General features: G+C 43.0%; 1 pseudogene; it reads left to right on the top strand.

Annotated features, from left to right (window-relative positions):
- LOC136002076 (metalloprotease TIKI1-like) overlaps window positions 1-21931 on the top strand; it is a 69374-nt pseudogene that overhangs the window by 25249 nt on the left and 22194 nt on the right.

The raw sequence follows: 21931 nt of genomic DNA, 5'->3' as shown, positions 1-21931 counted from the left end.
TGGTGCTGAAAGTTACAGACCTTAAGCCAATACATTCTTGCATTTTTCCATAGCTGGAGTTGCTATTTGAATTGCTATCAGTTGCACTGCAACTTTTCCACAGAGCCTGAAAAAGCATTGCCCTTCCTAAGCCCAGGAACACTACCCAAGTGTTTCCTTCCAAGGCTAAAATATAACATACCCATGAGATAAATCTTGCCATGCTTGGTTCTTGTTTTACCACCACATTTCTCCACACCCCAGAGCCTTCCTGCTTATCTTAGGCCATTTTAATCTTAACAGTCAGACTTCTGTAATCCTGATGACTTTGTGAAGATGATGAGCTCTTAGCAGATACCTCCGCTTTTCTCAGGGGTCCTTGAGCAAATATTTATCCACAACACCCTGACAGTGAGTGTGTGTAACCGTGTGCTGGAACTGTTGTGGGGAAGGTGACCTTCTCTGGTCTTTAACAAAATTATTTGTCTATCTAGGGCTCAAAAGTGCTGAAGAAGACCGAGTTAGCTCATTGTTGGGGCTGCTGGCTGCTCTGTTCACTGAAGTGATGAAGCTATCTCTGTTCAGTTGGTCTGAAGGGTGTAAGTTAAGAGATATTCCATGGATTTGTTGGCTTACAAAATCTTCAGATAATTTTTCTCTGATGCTTTTTGTTCCAATCCATGCCAAGTGGCACTGTTGATAGATGCCTGTTAGAAAGCTACTGTGATCCAATTTGAGCTAACATCCTTCTGACTTCATATTTTGACGAACTGCAGTTACTTTTTTGTGATTTAACAATTTTATTTTCAAATGTAGTCAGCAAGGAAAGGAAAATAACAAAGCAGATAAGTCTTTGGGTTAGCAGGGGTGTGACAGTTGCACTTTCCCCCCCAATGCTCTGAGAACTGGTGTGGCAGTTGCACTGGTAGCTGCCCATCCCCCTCTCAGAACTGGGGCCTTCAATGGGGCAGCTAATGGCTCTCTTTCTGTACACCCAGAGTTGGTAGGCAGGGTCGTCAGCAGAGGAGGGGCCAAGCGTGCCCACAGCCCAGAGAAGCTGAGAAGCTTCTCAAATGCCCACACTCGGGGGGCAGGGCATAGAGAAGCCAAGAAACTTCTGGAATGCCCACAGTCAGATCTGAGCAGACTATAAATGGCGTTCCCGCCGGAGACCCCCTTTGTGTGGTCTCCTTGGAGCTGTGGGTCTGCCATGCTGCCGGAGTCCGTCCCCTTAGACAGGGAAGCCGTCTAAGGTAACCTCCCGTGATGGGAAGCGCCTCATCTCCGCGTGTGGGTGAGTGATAAATTACTGAATATATGCTTTAATAAGTCCTCATCTGGGACAGACGAGTGTAAATTCCTTGTCTGGGACAGACGAGTGTAACTTCCTTGCCTGGTAGGCACGCGTAAATTCCTTTTCTGGGACAGATGAGTGTAAAGTCCTGGCCGCAGTAGGCTTGTGTTTATCTCCTATGGGCAAAACGGGGCAGAGAGGGCTCTGGTTTGTTTTCTTCTGAGTGCGTATATGCATGCTGTGGATCCTCATTATTCTTATTTCGCTGCACCCCAAATTATCTCCTAACCTAATATCCGAACCTGTATTTTATGTTACTGGAGTGCTAACTAATTGTATAAACCCCATTTCTAATTGGTTTATCGGTGGTACTTATCTGGCCAGAATAAAGCTTTGTTTTGGACCTTGTTGTCCACCTAAACTTATTTTGGGGTGCCTCCATGACAAGGGGAAATAAGAATCCTTTATTCTGGCTTTTGGATATATTGAAATTGGCACAGAAGTTCACAGGTTAAAATTTTGAATGCTTTGAAAGCAATAGCTTACCTGATCTGTGAGATTTCTTGCAAGTCACTTAAAATTCCTAGGGTCTTGTTGGCATGCACAAATCTCTTTCCAGAATAAAACTGAAAGAGAACACAAACCCGCCAAAACCCAGATACTTTTAAAAAATAAATACCCTATCTTTCAGAAGTGCCAAATACCCAGCAGTTCCCTGATTGCATTGGCAGCAGGTGGGTTTTCCTGAGTCTGAAAATCCGAGTATTTTAGATTTTTCTGCAAAGGCAGCTTTGTGTTGGCTAAAGTGGGACCCCTGGTCATGTCCTAATGTGGACAGCCAGGAAGGCAATGGGAGGTACCATCTAGCAGTGGAGCCAGCTGGCTCATTCCAGGAATGTCCTCTCAGGGGGTTCACACAGCACAGCTGGTGGCTTGTAAATTCCCCCCCTACCTTGAGTTACACTAATTTTTTTATATGGCTGAGCTCCCAGTTAATATGAAAAGCACAGCTTTTGGTCTGTGTTCCATTATGTGAAAATTTTGTTAGCTATTCTTCTTGGAAAGCTTTTGCACTGGGAACTTCCAGCCTCTGATCTGCCTGAAACCAGCTAGGGACCATTTCAGCAGTTCTTGTTTGAGGTTTTTCTTGGCAAGTCTACCACTAATATAAACTCTCCCTTTCACTCCTGTACTTTGCAAAGGTCATCTTTCTCTCCTGTGCTCCATTTGGAAGCCAGAAGCTTCTCTTAAACATGCTCAGAGTTGCTTTTAACATAAACACTGCTTCAAAATTGTTCTGTTTGGAAGAGCAGCCAGAGTCCTGGCCTAACTGTTCTGGTTAGTGGAAAAATGTTTCATCAGTGCTGAGTGTTTTATATGTAACATGCTTCCTCAGCTCGCGGAACTTCAAGAAAATCCAAAGTATCTCATTGCATGGTCACCAGAAGGCATGGGATAACTGTCTGAGCTTGTTCATTACATTGCAAGACTAGATTATTTACTCTATTAACTTTATCGTCTTGATTTGCTCATGCTTACATGAATTATGCAAGTAATGTACATTGATTTTACAGAAAGAGGGGAAAGCACTCTAGCTAATGAAAAGTTCATTTTCTGAATTATTCCATTCCCCAAAAAAAGGTGCAGAAGAACTGGTGGGATTTATTTTAAACTTCAGTATTCTGCATTTCTAACACATGCTATTTCTAGCAATCTTCCAAACTGCTGTCAAGTTTAGTCCTAAGCTATGCATGGCCTGTGGTGGAGAGAACAAGTGAAAAAATAATCAATGCAGGCAAGAGGGGACTTGTAAAACTTTTCCTTCATCTAGCAGTACTCCAAAGAGCATCTGTGGATAAGTGAAAGAAAGCTGGAGGCCAAATCACAGGTTATCAATACCAAGTTTGTTTAGTTTCAGTGATTGCATTTTTGGAAGATAAAAAGTTCTGCTATATGATGTCCTTGAACCTGTGGAGATAACTTGGGCTTTGGCTGTGTTAGTAGTATACTGCTCACAGTGGTAGACACAGTGATGTCTTCATCATTTTTACACTTCTTTTTTACATAATTTCTACAGTTTGGAAAGCCAAACAGTTTCCTTGCTAAGGGAATTTTCCTGTAAAGTTGTTTAAAAGTTTTTTTTAGAAAGACCAGTCTGATTTGTTAACCTCAGTATTTTAATTTTTCTTCAACTAAATTTAAGATTAACCAGTGAAAAAGAAGGAAAAGGAAGTGGACTAAAGCAACTCCCATTTTAATAGAAAGCAAAACCAAAACAAACAACAACAACAAAACAGAAGTAAAACATTAATTGCAGGTGCTGAATTTTAAATATATACCGAATCTCAGCCCAAGGAGCCCTAGTTGCAGATTTTTTGCTTTGAAAGTCTGTATTTCTTTTAATACAATTTTGAGGTGGCTGTGTTAAGTGTCTTGTTAAATAAATAGTTATGCAGAAGAATGGAACTCTTACTACTAGCATACTGGTTAGGCAGTCCTCTAAATTGGAAAGCTGGCATACCCTAGGAGAAATCTGGATTGCTAGTAATTCTTTTTAATTTGGTTAATTGTTCCCAAGTATGATCTTGACTTGACTTTCAGAGCTACATGGCAATGCTAATCCGAAACAAGCTGAGCATTGTTAACTGAAAACATGCTGAGTAGGAGACAGGCAGGAGTTCTAAGTACAGTTTTTATCTTTGAACTTTGTTTCAGGACTGTAGAAAACTGGAAATTATACAAAAGGCTAGTCCCTAGTTCTGTTTGATGAGGTAAAAATGTATCTGATGAAGGTATGATTTGTGAAGGTTTTTAAAAACAAACTTTGCTAATGTTTACACAATCCGTAACAAAGATACAATTTAAAAAGTTTAATCCTTCTCTAGTAACATGCAAACATGCATCACCAGTTCGTTTCCAGCACAGAGCGAAGATTTTCTCCACAAGGTTGAACTTGACAAAAGCTTGAGATATTCCTGTTGCATGAGGAGGAACCCCAGTGAGCACTGGATGGAGATCTCTCAGGGACCAGGTGCTGCAGCAGGTTCATAGCCACACTATTAGACCTATAGAAAGGTGGGCGCAAGTCCCTGCAAGTTCATGGAGGTGTCCAGCTGTGAATTGCAAGCTGACCTGTGAAATGGGAACAGTCTGTTCCACTGCTGATCCACATTCAGCACATAGTGGGGTGTTTATTTCTCCTGCTGCCAGTGGAAATATAAAAGCCTGTGAATCAGTGTAAATGAGTCAGGCAAAAGTCTATGCATTAATGCAGTCTGTTACAAGTAAATGAGTTGCACTTCTTCCAGCAGAGCTGTAAGGGGTGCTCCTCTGGTTCAGCATGATCTACCATCCTCCTGCATAAAGAGGAGGATGATAAATTCATTCAGTACTTCAGAAGTGCCTCATAAAGTATTTGAAGTCCCTTGTTTTTATAGCTGTTAGTTGGAGAAGGGTTGGCTTGTATATTCACATATAAATCTCTGATAACAACCTAAAACTTTAGAGTGTCTTTTTGTTTGATTCTGGAAAGTCACACTGCAAGAATCTGGCACTGTATGTGCCAGAGTGAGTTTGTTGTCAGCAGACCAAAAATGAAGTTCTTCACTGCCGTTACCTCTGCCAGCATCTTTGTGTCTGATTTGAGGCAAACAGGGTGTCATCAAAGTGCCGTAGATGATCGTGGTAGAGAAGAGATTCTCCCTCTGTTTGCCATGCTGGCTTTTGAGAACAAAAGACATAAATAAAACCAAGCCTTCGGGAAACTTATAGCTCATAGGTGACCTAGAATGGTTTCCATTTCCTTTTGTATCAGTGACCTGTGCTGTTTGTGTCTTGTCCTTTGGGTGGGTTCCTGGATAACCTGTCTCTTCTGGTCACCTGAACGCAATTTTTCTCACAAAAGTGGTCCAAGTTTGGGAATTTGCTTCCTTTTGTTTCTCTTTACAAAAGCTTTTTGCAGGGGTCACATCATGTACCACATTTTATCTGGTACAACAGCCCTGAAAGTAACTTAGGCTCCTCTCAAGGCTGCAGATTGTGGGCTACATCTCCTATTGGTATCCTCAGCCCCTGCCATAATCAGACTCATCCTGCCTGTGTGTGCAGACAGATGTTTGCATGGCTCCTCATGAGTCCCATCTTTCTGCCTTGAAGGCAGCTGAGGTGTGGGCAGCAGACGTAATGAGCTGCATCACATGGGAATGAGGAATCCCAGTTTCTTCTCAGCACTTGGCCTGCTGGACCATTAACATGACAAAGGAGGATTACTTACTTCCATAGTCGTGATGCCTTTGATTTGGTCTCTGGCCCACAGATGCAATAGTCTCTTCCAGGTGAAGAGCAAGGAGAGAATCACACTTTTGAGAAGGAGGAGGAAGAGGGAAAAATTTGGCTGAAGGTGCTGAATGGAAGCTGTAATGGATGCAGTTAATCACTGGGAATGGCTCAGAAGCAGCCCATGATTCCTTAAGACAACTGAAAGCAAATTGTCCAGCTGAGCGATCCCAGAGCAAGGAAGATGCTTCCCCAGACTCTAATTCAAGAGGCTGAATGGCCCTCAAAAACTGAGCAGAGAGAGAAAAGAAACAGAAGATGAGGCAAATGATGCAACAGATCTGAACGCTTTTGTTGGAAAGACTTGGATAGTCTAATTTGAGGTGCATAATGCCATGTTCCTTTCATATGCAGAATAGCACTTTGATCTAGTGTGGTGAAAAGTGCTGAAAAGTGGAGAGGACGGCAGGGGGTCTTTTGTCTTTGACAAAAAAGGCATCTGCCGCGTTCTGACCCCTTTCTCCCCAACCCCGTAGCCTAGCAGGCCACTCCAACAATGCTAGCAAAGGGGACAAGTGTCTCCTGACAGCTGAAGAAATCTCCAGGAGAAGAATAAGACTTGCAGCAACATGTATACCAGAGAGCTTAATTGATTTTTTCCACAGTACAAAAAGGGAAATGGTTGGGGAAATACACAGAGATCACTGTGGAAATGGGAGGTGGGAGGAAAAAAATCCTTTTCTAATAAACTTGTTACTTTTGTTCTCCAAATACGTCTTTTCAGGAGATGCTTTGATGCTAGTATGAATACACTTAAGGGAACAGAGTAGGGTAGAGTTGCTGGGGGCGGGGGAGGGGAGATGTGAAGTAAAGAAGAATAGTTTTGCAAGGAGGGTGAATATGGAGTCATTTCTCCAGATTCCAACACTGGAAGGATTTTAGAATTAATACTAACAATGCAATGCATGAGATACCTGAAAGACAGATGCATACTTTCTGTACCACCTGTTGGAGGAGCTCAGCACAAATTCTTGGTTTCTATTTCTAAGCAAAATTGAAAATTTCTCTTCAACCTTTCTTTCTTTTCTGTTGTCTTAATTTCTTGGACTTAATAGAAATGAAGGGACTGCAGGATTGAATGGGGAGCTGGGAAAGCAAGAAGCATTTGTGCAAAGCAAATACAGCAGTTTTAGATCAGTTGTTGATCTGGTCCCTGCTTCTCATGTTCTGTTGACTTTCTTCAGCTTGTCACATCTGGTAAGCAAGACAGGGATTCAATCTGCAGAGTTGGATGGCTGCGGTCTTCCTGAAGTGTGACTTTGCACCTAGTCTAATGTTTCTTTGAGAAATAATGACAGATAAGAGGTATCAACATCTGAGCAAGACCCACCTCAGCAAATTAAATCCTTTAAGAACAGTAGGTTCAGGAATTTTCCTTATGATCCTGACTTTTTAACCATTTTCTGTTTACTGAAGATAACCTTCTCACCAGGGCACAGCTTTAAGAAACACCAGATACTGCAAACAGCTCCTCCCTCTTTACCCCAGACACTGTCTCTTTCAACAGGGGAGTTACAATTGCCCCAAGAAGGTATAAATGATACAAAAATTGAGAGTAGCTGTCACATTCCTTTGAGATGCTCTACACACACACTGATGCCAAATCCTAATACTGCGCAGTTGTTCAGTATGTGTGCCATGATCCTCCTCCAGCAGATGCCACCATTCTGTTCAGACCAGCTGATGTGGACAGTATTTTTGGCAATAGCATCTCCCGCCCTCCAACTGTGCAAAGCCTGATGACATAAGTTACTGTAGCTTGTTGGCAAAGCCTGATTGTCAAGGACACTGTTGCTTTTTGGATTTCTGCCCATTTGTCATATCTTGACTCTTCTTACTCCCAGGGCTTGGGCTGTCGTTGAGAATGGTGCAGAGGGACTTGAGCTGCTCCTGCTGTCATAAAACAATCTGAGACCACCTCTGTTCCTCACAACATCAGGGTGAAAGTCACCCCTCTGGGTGGGCTTCAGGTGGTTCTTGTGTGACCTCTCACTCAGGTGCTATACACAGTGGTACAATGCAGGTGCAGATCCACATGGGAAAAGATGTTGCTCATGAGGGAGTCAGACCTGGCAGGGAACAGCCCTCTGTATACCTCCCATGCCAAAGAAAATCAGCCCATGTAGTGCCACACAAACGCACCAACCATGCTATGGGGTCCATGGCAGCCTGCTGGATGCTCCGTCCCGAGGCAGTCATGGTTGGGATGGGATCTGGGAGTCCTGGGCAGTGCACTTGGACGCTTTGTTTTTTGAGGAGAAACATGAACCACCTCATTGTGAAAGGTCTTTTGTGCTTCCCTAGCTGGGCAGGCAAGCCCTTCGGCTGCTGCCATCCTGAGATCTCTTCATATGTCCAGTATCAACTCTCCCATCTCCACACCAGAAAGATGTACTCTTAACAAAATGCACAGAGCTGCTAAAGCTGCCTCACCAGGACAACTTTGTGTCATGCCAGCAGTAAGGTTAGAAGGTAGTAAGGTATGAAGGTAGGTAGGGTAAATTGCCTCTCTTCCTGTGTAAATGTGTGTGGTAATCCTCTATAAAGTGCAGGTAGTCATTGTGGTTTTAAACTGTGCTCTTGAGACATTTATTTACTTCTTCACGTTTACTGTGTGCTAGTTTCTTATGGCTAGTGGGTGGGCATGTGGAAGGAAGATGCCTGTGTGGCTTGACCTGGCTGTTACAGTCCAGGCCAGGTCTGTTTGGAGAAGGGACTGAATGTTGTTTGCCTGAGGCACACTGCAAGGGAGAAGTGGAGAGAGATGCATGGAGAGCAGGTGACCGCAATAGTGCAGGCTGTGGGAGGACAGCAGAGAGAGGAAGATTTGCTTTGTTGTCATGTCTCACCAGCAGGCTGGTGTTTTCTCCACATAAGCTGGTTACCCTCCACTGATTTGTGTTCAGATGAAAATCAAACAATAAAGATCTAAAGCCTCTTTGATGTGCTTACTCTACTTTGTGGCAGGGCTACCTGACCAGCTCAGGAGACCATCACAGGTCTTATTCCTGCTCTATGGACAGGGACTATCTGGACATTGTTTCAGAGGCTGCAGAGTCTAGAAAGGGCCATATTGTTTTAATGATAAACTGTCCAAGCAGAGGCTGCAATGGTAGTCAAATAACTTACAAAATAAGCCATTCCCATGGAAGTGCATTTGGCTTGACTAATTGTACATATGATATTTTTCCTGGCATGGCCCAGCAGTCCTGGCAGTAGAGACCCCACATTTTCAGCATGGCTTTGGCTCGTCTCTCAGTGAATCTTGTCTGGTCATTAACATCCATTAGGGCTTCTCTCTGTGGGAAGAGAAGCTAAACAAATGGAAAATGATGGCTTCAGAGTGCAATAAACCCCAGCCTGCATACAAACTTTTGTTCAGACATAAAGTGGTTTCAACTTGTTTTTGTTTCATTTACTTTCAAATTAAACAGAAGTCCTTTGCAATATGGCTGCTGGTTAGTTTGATGTAACTTTCCTGAGTGCCTGTCTTCAGATATTCTTTTAATCAGGTGCAGTTTGTACTAGCAAAGTGAATTTTTGCCCTTTTTAAAAACATGAGATGGGAGTGAATGTTGCTGTTTATGAACACCCTTCCAGAACTGAGGCTATGACGCGAGGGTTCTATGGACTTCATGACACGACCAATATGATCATCATGAGCCATTTATTGTTAGTCACACAGATATATATGTACTTCTACATACTATTTTTAGGTTACAACTTACAAGGTTACATAATACATCTATTTTTCTATTTGAACAAGAAAACAGATTTACTTATTATTATCAGTCACGAGAAAGCAGAATCTTATCTATTTGGCAGAAGCAAATGGTTCAGGATGCGACTTGCAGTTACCTAATTGCGATTATAGAGAACTGGGCGCTTTCCTCCCTGCACCTGCGTGAGGGAGTTTCTCTCCTCCTGCTGTTTCCCACATGCCTGGCTTACAGTACACAATGACTATTTTTGAAACACTGGGTTGTTCACATTCGGATGACCAAAGTCCTGTAAAACTCAGCAACATTTCCCCCTTTTAGTTTTTGAACAACCCAGGCCAAATTCACCATGTTCATAACTGACTTGCGTAATACTTGTATAATACAGGGTACCGTGATCAAGAGTACCAATATCTTCAGATGTAAGATTAAATTGCTTTTCCCCCCAAAAGAGGTTTCAGGGAATATATAGGCTGTAATTGGTTAATAGCTATTGTTCACGCACCGCAAACTAACAAGGGATTGGATCTTAACAGTTAGCATGAACTCTAAAATTCAGCATTACTTCAATACAAAATTGTTGATTTGCTGACTCTTGATTTCTTCACTGGACACACTTTATCTTGTTCTCGCTCAAGGCTGTGGAGGAGCCACGTAAAGCACGTAGGCTGTTTTGCTCTTGTTCACATAGGCCTCACAGGCCTGTTCGGTTCAGTTCCATATAATGTCCATTCTTTTCAAGAAAATCCTTAAAAAATCCTTCAAATCTCCCAGAATTCCCCCTTTTTGTTTTTGCGCAAACCAAGCACACAATTAATGATATAGCAACAATCACAGACATTATTATTAATCCATGTAAAAGTAGATTTCTCAGCCATCCTAATTCCCACAGAAATCCGTATGTGCAGATTGAGGCCTGAAAACCAAGTTTTTGGGTCTAATCATTTTATGATATTAGATAATGTTAACCACTATATCTTACAGTGCTAATTCTTAAATTATGCACTTGTTTTTCAGGGCACTGGCTAAATCCTAAATCAGGCCTTGTACATTAGCTGAGACTGTTCTTTGGAAGTGTTGTTTTACTTGATTTTGCTCATACGCACTAGAATTCAATTTCAATGGTATAACGTATATTTAGCACTCTGATAACATAAAATACAGGTTCAGATATCAATTAAGGAGATTATTTGAATACAATAACACAAGAATAATGAGGACCCACAACGTGCATGTAGTCACTCACAAGAAACAAAACTAGAGGCCTCTCACTTTAGGGTACTCACAATAAACAATCACTTGCCTAAATTAGGCAAGGGCTCATTCAAGGATATATCTAGTAAATAATCGCTCACCCAAATGAGACGGTGAGGTGCTCTCAATCCCAGGAAATCTCCTTAGATGGTGTTCCTGTCTAAGGGAAGGACTCTAGTTTACAGACCCACAGCTCCGAGAAGATCACTCAAGGGGCGTCTTCGGCAGGAACCTCGTTTTCTAGTCTAGTCAGATGTGGCTGTGGGCATTACAACATAACTCTGGGCACATCTTATTGAGGACCTTGTCAATTGACCGAGGGTCCCACCCCTTCTGTCCCACCACCTGGTAGAGGTGAAGTCACCCTTCCCCGGGACCGGGGAGGATGTGACCTTAGGACAGGTAATAAAGAGTCATCAACGGCCCCATTGAAGGCTCTAGATCTTAGGGGAATGTGCAACTGCCACACAATCCACCCTGCAACCACAGTCATGATCTGACAGGCTACTTTGGAGTGGTGGTGCAGTCACCTCTTGCCTCCAAAGTCAAAAGGGGGCATTCTGTTGGTGAGTTTCAATGTCCATTGTGGATCATCATACCCTATGTGCCATTTCCCTGTTATAAATTATCATTACGAATCAACTTACAATAAAATAGAATAATACAAATTACAATAATTAAGGAAAACAAATGCACTGAAAGTTTGGTTTGGGGGTTTTTTTGGTGTGTTTTTTGGTTTTTTTTAAAAGTGTATATATTGCATTGTCTAATTGTTCCTGAGGCCTCATATTCCTCCTTTTTTTGTTGTTTTAATAACATCTGTTTCAGTGTAAAATGCGCCTGTTCAATAATAGCCTATCCAGGGGGAGAATGTGGAATACCTGTGACAAGCAAAACACCTCTTTGCTATAAGAAATGTAGCTTGACATCAAAGACATGCAGATTCTACAGCAATTTACATTTAGGCATGCCAAAAGCTATGCCGTTAAGAAAATCAGCTAATTTAATTCAAAAGGACATAAGTTGCAAATAATAAAAAAGATCAAAATTAGATTTCACAAATGGTACATATATGACAAAAGGATCATGGTTCATTAAGACTTAAATTAATTCCCTGCATTTGGATTAGTAACAATCAGTATATTAGTCTATTAACATTCTCATCATACTGTCGCACAATAGCCACAGGTTGGTTTTGTGTTGTAACTATAAATAGACAAATATGCAAGTCCGATCTAATGCAGTTAGCTTGTAAGGTTGTCATAAATTTGTTCATCAAAGCCTCTAACTCAATTTTGGCTTTCATATTTGTTGGATATTTTTTTTCCTTACCAGATTGAAGTCCTGTTTAAGTTTTATCAGTGTAGTGTTGGCTTTACCGATACTTCAGCTATGGATACTAGTGGAAATACAGCATCTAGAATTTCCTTGGAGATTTCTCACTTGAAGCAAGCAGATCTGCACCATCCAAACATCTTCTTATGGGACATGCAACTGAACAGAATTCTCAGAAAACGTTCTCTGAGTTTACAATTTACTTAACAAATCTTGACCCAAGAAAGGTATAGGGCTTTCTGTCAAATACGAGAATTCATCTGTTAAAACTTTTTCCAATTTTGGCATTCTATTGGTTTCAAAAAATGGCCTTTCTTTCTTTCTCACAATTTCAAAAATTATCACGGTGAATTTAATAAGAAGTCTCTTACAACTCGTTACCACAGAGAAAGTCTATTAAAAAAGTTTTTTGTTTAATTTCCCAGCTTCATTAGAACTAGGGATCTGCTGGAGATGCTTTTAAATTTCACCCTCAGACTGCTTCATTCCGTATTACAGTTCTCAAACAGTAACATTGCTGTAGGGGGGAGGATGCGAGGGGGAATAAAACCTCCCTCTCATCCCGTCTGAGATGGCAAGATCTCTAACCTAGCATGAAAACAAATCAGTCAAACCAGCCTGGCTCAACTCCACACCCAAATTAGTACCCACCTGACCCAGAGAAGCACTCAGCACTCTGATCCGCCAAAGCTGAGCAGTGTGAAAAGACTGACTTCAGCAAGGAGGTAAAATGATGAGCTCTTTCCCCAGATGTGCCAGAACCTAAGAAACAAGACAGAAGCAAAAAGAAACAGCACTGACAACCCCTGATTCAAAGCCAAAAAGCAACGCAGTGCCACAACAAGGAGGGGGAATAAAGCCCCCCTTTCTCTGCTTAGCAGCGTAGTCAAGGCCACGCAGGTGGTGTAATTGCTGGTGCTAAGGAGGAGTTGCCAGACTGCTGGGTTACAATGAGCTGAGTTTATCTTGCAGCTTGACACAGCACAGGCCTGGGATATTTTGCTCTATTTACTTATTTCTTATGTAAAACAACATTAACTGCCATATAGTACTAAAACCCAGAATTCCACAGTCAAACTACATTTTCCTTTTATCAGAGTATTTCCCCAAAAAGTTACTCTAATGTGTAAGGATGCATCCTAAGGGGGATCAAGGTTGTATTTTAGTAGCGGAACCGGTTCCCATTTTGTAATTATCTCCCCAAACAAAGTTATTTTGATACCAAGTATATATATATATACAAACTAAAATACTGAGCTCAGATATGAAAACCAAACACTAAGTTCAAATATGCAGATGGATCACAGTTACACTTACTCAAGACAATATTTCAATTTTAGCATTGCACCTTTGGACTGCTTGCAGCTCAGCAAGGCAGAGGTTGCCAGTGGTGGATCTCCCTGACAAAACAGGTCAGTGCGCGCTGGAGCCCAATCGGCAGCTGCCCCCCCGCTGCCCTAGCAAGCTGAACTGGGCAAGACTTTTATATGCGTCTCATCTGAGGTGCTACAGCTGTTATCCCAAAACAGGATTCTTTACTTGGTGTGCATACAAAAAAGACAAATTTAGTACACCGAGATGAGACACAGCCTATCACAGAGTTGCGCAAGTCTGGATGTTGGAATAAAGCTAGCATGGTAGAAAGAAAAGTAACAACTGTTACACACAAAATCTTATCATCACATTCACACAGTAAAAAAAAAAACAAACCTGAATTACTCACGATCTTCTGTACAATCACAAAATGCATATTTTGAGTCAACGGATTCTCATGATTCTGTGAACTTGCTATATTATACAACAGGCAAAGACTTATTAAACTGTAATATGCTTAAACAGATACTTACAAAGAAAACAGGTTAATAAGGAAAACATCTTGAAGACCTCAATAAGTTTTCTGCGACTTGTGTGTTATCAGTTAATTCTCTCCCAGCTTGTTGAAGTTCAAACCATTCCACCTGTAAAGCTGTCTGAAATGATTTAATGATCTCTTGTAGAGTGTTGGGGGGGGGGGTGTGTTTGTTTGTTTTTTTGTATTTTTAGTTTTTTTGTTTGTTTGGGATTTTTTTTATCCTGCTCTTCTTGCTTTAAAAACAACATTAATTGCAACAAAGTATTATACTTCAAGGTGGTATTCTCTGGCCACTTTTCCCATTCATCTAACTTACACAGCAACCACCACTGATTATAATAATTCACAAGATCTTCCTTCCTCATATTTCCAAGTGCTTTCCTATGTTCTAAAACACTTCCCAGTACCGATTTCTTAGGAACACGACTGAAAACAGTCATTTCTGACCCCATCTCATAAGTAAAAAAAAAAAACATGAGGAGAGGGAGGGAGGGCGGGAGGCACAGGGCTGCTTGATTTTTAGAGAGGCAATACACAGAAGCACGTAATATGTACTGTAAAACTCGCAGATAACACGTTGATAGGAAACATTAGCATTCTCTGTTGCTAATTTCAATATCAGTACTTCCTTAGCTTCTAAGCTTTCAATCTGCTTATTGATGGCCTCTTGAAGATAACACCAACTAGCCCTGTCAGCTACACCGGCATCTTTCGGTAAAATTCCAAGTTGTGCTCTGGTCTTATCATTAGCATTGTCAAAAGCTATCATTTTAAATAGTCTTTCTTTCATCTCAGTATCCAAATCAGGATGGTCATAGATGGCTTTATGTAAGCGATCAACAAATTCAGAAAATGGTTCTTTAGGTTTCCAGACAGCACCAGCATCGTCTTGTTGTAACGATACTGGAAATGCCTGCGGTAACATTGTCCCTTCAATTAAAGCTTCCTTAATAACTCCTTTCCATCGATTAGAAGACATATTCGATTCAGGAGCAGCTTCTGCTGGCTTCTCCAAAGTCTCAATTACAGGCGCTGAGGGTACCGCAGGGGAAGTTATAGACAGCTGCGGTCTTAATTGTGGTGGTTCAAATGAATACAACTTAGCGATTTGTTTCCCAGTACCACCTGAAGCCCTCAAAGTCATATTTTGTAAAGTATACACTAATTCTCTCAGCAATTCATCTGATACTCCTTTCGAATTCTTTTCTGTCTCCAACACAAACTTTGCCTCTCGTGCAACTGCAACAGGCAAGTCTTTACTTTTTACAGACTCAACATTCTCATTCTCCCCTCCCCTGCTGCCCCAGCCTCTATCTTTGGCAGCACAGATAGTATCACAGTTTTGGGCGGCGGGCATTTCTCACCTCCTTGCGAATCACCCTCCTTTTTAACTTTCGATAGAGGGGCTGGCCCGAGTGGAGGGAGATTTAAATCAGTCGCAAAAATGGATGTAGTAACAGGACATGCTAGAAGAGGTTTTTGCTCAGGATTAAGAGCAGCACACATAACTGAACGTTTTTGCTCAGGATTAAGAGCGGCACACATAGCTGAAGCAGCTTTTTGTTCTTCTTTCATGGTTTGCAGCGTGTTAAACAACTGCCGCCAAACGCTCGCATACTTAAACGCCTCTCGGGCTTCTTTGTCACCAAAACTAATTGTCTCCCATAATGATTTCCCAATCGTGTCCCAAGCAGTCAGTTCAAAAGCCACACTGACACCAGAAATCAGGCCTTTTTTCCAGACCCATAATAAAAAAATCTCTTAAAACAGAGAAATCTATGTTAATTCCTCTCTTAGAGAGAGTATGTTGGAGGAGGTTTTAGAACCGATTCCTGCTCTTTGTTCAACCCCATCTCCTCCCCAACCGCTCACCTGAAATACATAGGTGAGATTCTTCTTCTTTTCTTTTTTGCTCCCCGGGGACGCGTTCCGAGGGCGACTTTGTTCTTTTGAACGGCTTCGCTTTCTTGAACGAAAACGGATGATTAGGTGCGCACCTTTTTTCTCTTCCACGGTAGCTTCTCGTTCCACCGTTAAGCAAATCTTCTCACTGCCAGCAGTGTAGAGCTCCGCCACATCATCCCACCTCTGACAGCGTCCAGCCGAGGTGAGGCTTCCCACCGGGGCAGTGAGGATTATGGCCGGCTTCCTTGATCACCTAGACGAGCGCTGTCTCCCAGGACTGAATCATCTGAGGGTCCCTGTTCAGGCACCAAATGATGCGAGGGTTCTATGGACTTCATGACACGACGAATATGATCATCATGAGCCATTTATTGTTAGTCACACAGAAATATTTATACTTCTTCTACATACTATTTTTAGGTTACAAGGTTACATAATACATCTATTTTTCTATTTGAACAAGAAAACAGCATTACTTAGTTATTATTATTATCAGTCACAAGAAAGCAGAATCTTATCTATTTGACAGAAGCAAATGGTTCAGGATGCGACTTGCAGATACATAATTGCGATTATAAAGAACTGGGTGCTTTCCTCCCTGCACCTGCGTGAGGGAGTTTCTCTCCTCCTGCTGTTTCTCACACGCCTGGCTTACAGTACACAATGACTATTTTTGAAACACTGGGTTGTTCACATTCGGATGACCAAAGTCCTGTAAAACTCAGCAACATGGCTAAGTGATACAATTTCATATTCATTTAAATACACAGTGGTCTAGATCCAAATGGGCAGCTCTAGCTCTAGTGGGAACAGTGTGGACCTGCACCAATCTGTAGAAGATGGATTGTTGTGCTGGGGAAGGGCAAATTGTACCTGTTCATTCCCACATCTGCCCTGTCCTGTAATCCCAAAATTTGGTTCACATAATCTCAGTACATTAAGAGTATACTTACTCATATGTGAGTTTCATGGTGTTGGTGAATACCTCCAGTTCCAGAGTGCTTTTGATGGAGGTAAATATCCAGGAGGAGTAAATTACACAGAGCCCTCATCAGGCTGCAGAGAGTCACCAGAGTCTGGAAAATAACCCTCTCAAGAGTAACTTTTGAAATGTATTTCAAGACCCCAGCAATATCTCTCAGTTTACTTCCTTTAGAAATAAAAAAATAAGCCAGTAGGTAGTAGAGGCTGGTAAAAATTCTCTAGTCTTGGTGTGCAAACCAGTGGTAGTTTGAGTACATGCTGTGTTCAGGGGAAATGGCAGTGTTTTACTTGCCTCATGCTGATGGAGAGCTGCTGCCTGCATGGGCAAATAGCCAGCTCCGCACCCCACCAGTGTGCCTGCTAGCATCCTATGCTCAGCCTGGGGAATTTCTGCTCCAAGTCCTCGCTGACTTCTCGGGGCTCAGTGGCTGGTTACTGCAGTGGCCGGAGCAGTGAGGGAGAGGTACTGAGGTGCTGCATTGTCTCTTTGCTGCCCCTGTCAAAGTGTTGCTCCAAACTGCTCTCTTGTGCTGCACCCTGAATACTGTGTTCAGTTTTGGGCCCCTCATCATAAGAAGGACATTGAAATACTAGAGAGAATGCAGAGGAGGGTGACAAAGCTGGTGAGGGGCCTGGAGCACAAGTCTGATGAGGAGTGGTTGAGAGAGCTGAGGCTGTTTAGCCTGGAGAAAATGAGGCTGAGGGGAGACCTTATTTCTGTCTACAACTATCTGAAAGGAGGTTGTAGCGTGGAGGGTGTTGGTCTCTTCTCCCAAGTAGCAAGTGATAGGACAAGAGGAAATGGAGTCAAGTTGCACCAGGGGAGGTTCAGATTGGATATTAGGAAAAAATTCTTCACAGAAGGGGTTGTCCGGCATTGGAACAGGCTGCCCAGGGAAGTGGTAGTGTCACCATCCCTGGAGGTGTTTAAAAGGCATTTAGATGAGGTTCTTAGGGACAGGGTTTAGTGCTAGAGTTAGATTAGGTTATGGTTGGACTCAATGACCTTGAGGGTCTCTTCAAACTGAAATGATTCTATGATTCTAAGTGGTGGTCATCTTCATGGGGTGTGCATTGCACCAGCAGAGAGGCAGCTGTCTGGGTCAGGCCCTGAGGCACTACCACCCTGAGAGAGCCATGCTGTGCTGCAGGTGGGGAAGCAGCAATACCTGGAGGGGACCTCTGCTGGTCAAGGGAGAGGCTGCCTGGGGGCAGGAGCTATGGCAGCCACGCTGGTTCAGTTTGAGCTGAAGGGGATGGGAGTGTTTGCATTCCCAGGTGAATGCCAAGAAGGAAGAGAAGGGATGGTGGCAGAGTCTGCCCTCAGACTCACTTGTGAGGATGGTGGCTGCCCTGCATCCCCAGGCAGCTGCCATACTTCCCTGACCTGCTCCGGAGAGCCATTCCTGCCTGAAATAAATGGGATGTGTGGCAGAAGAAGACAGGAAACAAGAAACACTGTAAATGTTCCTTGTGGATGAGGAAGGGAGGGCAAACAGGAGAGTTATGCTTAATTTAGGTAGGTGGCTGAGAAGCTGTGGGATTAGGAGCCTGTCAGGCCATAGGGCTTTATGGTGGTTGGGCAAACTGTTACCTAGGGTAGTAAGATTGCCTCAATTTCAGTCTGCACATTTGCATCTTGTATATTAATCATATCATGGGCAAAACCTCCTGGAGTTATGTGTGGTGAGTCAGCTCCCTGTGAGTAGGTGTGTGAGACCTGAGGTGTGAGTATCTGCAGACCTGAAGGAGGTGTGGATTGGCGACATGTCAACTGGTGCACTCTGAGCGGGAGCATCTTCAGAGGGCCCTCAGCCGGCAGCTACATGTATGACCTTCTCAAGGGACAAAACAAGAACTCACCAGATACTCTCTTTTCCTCCCTCTCCCTCTCCCTCAGGTGGTCTTTGCTTTGAATCAGACTCTCTTGCAGCAGGAGAGCCTCTGAGCAGGCATTTTCCAGATCCCCTATACGACAGAAGACCTTGTCAAGCATTACAGCTGTGGGGACCTCAGCTCCATCATCTTCAACCATGACACTTCTCAAGTGAGTCTTGCCACCACAGCCCTTGTACTACGCAGATGTCCCCATGGCACTAACCTCTGTCTCACTCACACTAGTCTCTCCTCAGGCAGGCCCTTTGCAGGCAAGGGCCAAAGGCACATTGCTGGCTCCCTGGCACATCTGCTTCCCTGCACCTCTTATCCCAGGAATCTGCACCACCTCATCCCTGTCTTTCTGCATGCAAGCAGTGAAGGTGCACGTGGCCTTCATTTTTAGATGGGTGCCATGTTCGCTTTAGTGTGAACCTCTATGAGTTAATCCTTTATTTTCTTAAGGATCCTGTGAAATTATGCTATCTTAGGTATGAATGTACTTAGCACCAACAGAGAGCAGCAGCAGACTCTTTTGTGCAAACAGTGACACAAAAATGCACTCATGATGTGGATGCTTGTGTAAGGCAAGAAAATGCCCAGCAGGGACCAATTTGGCCTGGCTGTTAGATTAGCTAACCTCAGACCAAGACATCAGGCCTCTCTATTCTTGTTTGTGAGGTACTGCCTAGCAATTCATGCACATCAATGAGAAATTAGGCTCTAGCCTCACAGTGCTGAACAAGTGGGTGTTGGTACCTGATTTTCTCCTGCTGAGTAACCATTTTTCTATGGGCTTTTGATATATGCGGTTCAGTGTTGCAGATCTGGAAATACTGTCAAACTAACCCTTGCTTCTCCAGCACTGAGCCTTGTGTATGTGTTGTTACCTTCCTGTCCTGCACATCCTTCAGCCTGCAGTTGCAGGCAACCTAGTCATTAACACTGCTTAGGTCTTACACAGTGCACTTCATTGATACTTTTCAAAGGGCTTCTCAAAGGAGGCCAGCACTGTCGGAGCATACAAATGCTGCATCACTATTCTGCTGAGATGATACAGACTGCAGACACCGAGTGTTGCCTTGAGGTCCTTGGAGAGAACATCTCTCGCTGAGACATGCATGCCTCTGAGGAAGCAACTGCCCTTTACTTACATGAGAGGCTCCACCAATGGGCAGTCTCCCTCACAGCAGAGCTGACTAGTAATAGTCTGCAACACTGTCAGCTTATGTTTTTAAGCAGAACTTCTCTGTAAATTGTATTTGACCCCATGCATGCCCAGTAGATATCACTGTGTTATCACTGTGGGATAACAACCCTTTGGAAACAGTCACGCCAGAGATTCCTCAGCTGCTGCAGCCTTGCAAGGGAATGCACCTGGATCAGTGGCTCTGCTCCCCAGATACCACCACTTGCAGGCCCTTGTCTTAGCAGTGCCCATATCTGCAATGCCCAAAGCCTGTTGAAAAGCCAGGATGGCTGCAGCTCCAGACCCATATTTCTTTCCACTAGCAAGAGGTCAGAATAGTGTACAGCCAGAGCTGCCCTGGGGTCCCCAAGGGAGAAAGCTAGTATTTTAAAAGATACCTTGAGGACAGGAGAACTGGAGGTGATAATACTTTCTTTTCTGACAAAATCCGCCCCTGTTTCATTTGGAAAGTTTGGGGATTTTTTTTGTTAACAAAAAAAATAGTTCAAATTGCACGGTTGTTCTTTGACAGCCTGAGGTCTCTGATACCAGTCAAACTCTCTTAGAAGGGCGTAATTATCATTATAGTTACGTCATACTTATAGTAATTTAAGGAAGAGGTATGTAGCTAAAGACAGCCAGGAGCAAATACTTACTTTCTTCAGCCAAGCAATTGGGATTTGGGATCTATAGTCTGGCAAATAGAGTATTTGTTGACTTTGCATCAAAAAAAATTCAGCTGGCTGGCTTACAAAATGGTGTGTTGAGAGAAATGAAGCACTGTGCATTGTCAGAAGTTTGCTGAGTCATTTTCTAGCTTGCTTTGGGTTTTGTCCCACTGGATGTGCCTTGAGGGACAAAGTGATTGCCACATTCAAAGATGGAGCAAAGTGCCTGTGTATGATGGCTGCCTGGGAAATAAATGCCCCTTTCATTAAGACTGTTTTTTTCCTACCATAGGTTCCAAATTTCATTAATGTTACACTTCCGGCCCCTGAAGGTGTTACTGCCCAAGAGATAGACACCTACTTCCTCCAGGAGCTCGTCTACAAGTGAAATGAGCGAATGGGCAGGAGGGTGAAGGACCTACTGGAAGAGTACCCAGACAAGTCTTTCTTTTTTGCATTTGGAGCTGGTATGTGATTGAAGTGCCCTTCAACCTGAACACATTCTTCCCACATCCATTTGAAGCTTTTTAAAAATGCTTGCCTCAGGCTAAAGAAAGGTCAGTACTTTTACTATGGTGGGCACAGAACACAGCTTTGCCCTGATAGTTGTACACTAGTAGGAAAACTTTCTCAGTGTAGGAGACTGTTTTTCTTCAGTATGCAAGGAGCTCACAGTGTATACATTGATTGTAATATTTATTAGTTACACACTGATATGCATAGCCAAAGATACTGAACCAACTACAGTGCATACACGAAAGGAACAGCTCTTAAAAATATGTGTTTACGGTCGGAGCAACCAAGGCAGAACGACAGGAGAAATAGGGAGCTGATATGAAAGGCAGCAAGTTAGAGATTGCACCAGCGCTTGAATAAACTTTTCAAGAACACATCCAAAAGAACAGCATGCCAGATTGTGTGAACCTAAGAGGGTCAATAAATGTAAGGGGAGAGAGAAGGCACACTTTCGTCTTTCTCTTCCTGCTGCAGCTTCTTACCTCTTTCACTGCACTTCCACAACTACAAAGAAATTGTGTCTGCCACTATATTGGAGCAGAGAATTTGGCCCAATTGGGGAAAACCTACTCAATTTTCTGCCTCTTAGCAACCAGGAGTAATCATGGATATAGGCATATGGATATAGGCATATCCAACTCAGTGAGGTTAACACCCACACATCAGACTAGGGCTGGGTGGAGAAAGTAAACAGGATTGGTTTGCCATGACTCCCATCCTTTGTTCTAGCTCCAGGGAAGGGAAGAGGTGATGTTTGAAAAGACAGGCACTAATTCCCAGACAGGTATTGCATCCCCTCCGCCTTGAACCATATGAGCCTTGGGAAAGGAAGGGAACTGAAACTAGTGTCAGGATCCCTGTGATGTTTTCCAGTCTCAGTGGCCACTGCTTTTGTGAAGATGGAAGATAGAAACAAGGCAAGGAAAATATTTACTTAAACACTCTGGTATTCAAAGTCTGTGAGAACAAACTTATCACAACAAGGATCCTGTGTGTGAGGACGGGGGTAATGTAAGGTGGCTGATA

The sequence above is a fragment of the Caloenas nicobarica genome, chromosome Z (assembly GCF_036013445.1).
Source record: "Caloenas nicobarica isolate bCalNic1 chromosome Z, bCalNic1.hap1, whole genome shotgun sequence".
In the NCBI taxonomy this organism is placed as follows: domain Eukaryota; kingdom Metazoa; phylum Chordata; class Aves; order Columbiformes; family Columbidae; genus Caloenas; species Caloenas nicobarica.
This window is presented reverse-complemented; position numbering and strand designations above follow the sequence as displayed.